We start from the raw sequence: 2,225 nt of genomic DNA, 5'->3' as shown, positions 1-2,225 counted from the left end.
TTGCACTGCCGCTTAGTCACTCCCACATGGTTTCTTTGACTGCGCTGGAGTCTTGCAGCTCCTATGGCTCTCTGATTACTTTCTCTTCAGCCTTCTCCACCTTTCCAAACTTCCTGCTGTTTTCTACCCCTCTGCTCTCTTTTAAAGCCTCTTGTGACATAGTTGAAACTTCTAAAGTGAACTGCATGTAATCTGTCCTCTCCATCCTAAGCAAGTTACCTGAAATCTGAAAATAAATACATGTGAGATTTCTAAAGCAAGTGATATTTTAAAAAGCAGAACTGCAGTGCTACACAGCTATGCCGTGAGTGTAGAATGGCCATGAATTACTCTTTACTTTGGGTGTGTAAAAGTTCATTGCAGCTGCATCATTTACTTCTCCCAGGTTAACCTTTGACAGGCTCACTTTTAATCAACAAAAAGTTTGCATGCTAATTGCATATGCATCACAAATTTGCATATCCAATTGCCTAGTAATGTAACCTAACAACTTTAGGTCTTTTTAAGAATTACTGCCATGTATTGATAACCTTTCCTCCGATATGTATTTGCTCTTGCCTATCAATGGCCTATGGATATCAATGGATATCTGAGTTTTCAGAATATATTTATCATGCAGGTAAATTCCAACTTTCCAACACCCAAACGTCTGTTACCTGTAATTCATGTGCTGTCCTGTATCCGCGTTTCTTATAAAAAATACAAGACATTTTTAAGCCTTGTGATATTACTTGAGATATCCTCTAAATTCCTGTAAAATCAAACTACCTATACATCTAATTACACAAATTATAATTATTCTTGTTTTGTTCATATTTTTATTGTGCTTTCCTTTCATCCAAATAGATTACTGAAAAGGAGCATCGAGTACTGACTAAAATATTGCAAGGATAGACTAAAGTCACAAAGTTTGAACTGAGGTCTGGATACTAACGTTTTGGGGAGAAGTTTCAGATGTGGGGTTCCAGTTTAGTTAATTTTAGAGACAAGGCCCTGTGGTGCCACTTGTTTTTTGACGCTCAGCTGAAGAATTTCCAAATCTGCACTACCCTTAAGAGACACCCCACCAAACCAACCCGTTTTCTAGGACCTCAGAGTTTAATTCGCAGCAAGGTTCAGAGGCAGTCCATGGAGACACTTGCAGCTGTGAGTTAATTGTGCAGAACTGGGTTAATAGTGAATTCTGCTGACCTCAGAGAGTCCTTGATTGTGAGGAGAGGAAAGAAGGAAGTGTAGACAGGCAGAGCAGCTGCAGAGGAGGAAGTAGAAGAGATAATTTACCAGGCTTCTATCTCTTGTGCAGAACTCCAGGTATAAGTAAATTCATCATTAAGTTTCTCAGGATGAAAGGTCTATGATATTATGATTGCACAGGTCATGTCTACATGTGCATTTACTGTGCAGTAACTTGCTGTACAGTAAGTTACTGTGTAGTAAGCAGTTTTTAGACTGGCATCTATACGTGTAGACGTTACAGTGCAATAGCACTGTATGTGCACCAATTTGAAAGTAAAGTTACTCCCGAGTCCATCTACACAAACAGGGTTACTGTGCAGTAAGGCGTCTACATATGTCTTACTGTGCAGTAACTACTCAGTAGTAAATTTGCTACCTGCAACATGCAGGTAGCAAATTTACTCCCAAGACAGCATAAGTTTCCATAGTTACTGCACAGTATGGGCATGCATGTGTAGACATGCACCTGTACCATGCAGTAATTTTCAGTTATGTGCAGTAACCTAAGTTATCGCACAGTAACAGTGCACAGGTAGACGCACCCACGGTGGGGCTGAATGGGATTATCCTGAATTCCACCCAGAGCTAGGAGTCCCTCTTGCACCTTTGGGTGGGCAATATGGCTCAGCCACAGCAATAGATGGGAATGTGGCAAAAAAGTCTCTATTCATGAGTGAGAAAAATATACCCCATGGTCTATAATATGACAAGATATCATGTTGTATACACGCCTCCCTTCTCTCTATGGACATCAGCATAAGAAAGGATTCCTGCTGTGCCTGTATACCTGTCCTCATTGCAGTCACTGGTATGAAAGCATCAATAGTGATACAGCTGGATGGCAATGCAGCTGTAGCTGCTGAGTGATCTGCTGACATTTAGGGAACATCAACCCCCTTGTACTCATACCTGGGTAATTAGGTGCTCCATAGGGAGTGTGGGAATGTTATGACCGCCCATGGTGAGAATGACCTTTGGATAGGAAGATG

Source organism: Alligator sinensis, unplaced genomic scaffold, assembly GCF_000455745.1.
Source record: "Alligator sinensis unplaced genomic scaffold, ASM45574v1 scaffold12_1, whole genome shotgun sequence".
NCBI lineage: Eukaryota > Metazoa > Chordata > Crocodylia > Alligatoridae > Alligator > Alligator sinensis.
The sequence above is the reverse complement of the archived record's forward strand: the minus strand, read 5'-3'. Positions refer to the sequence as shown.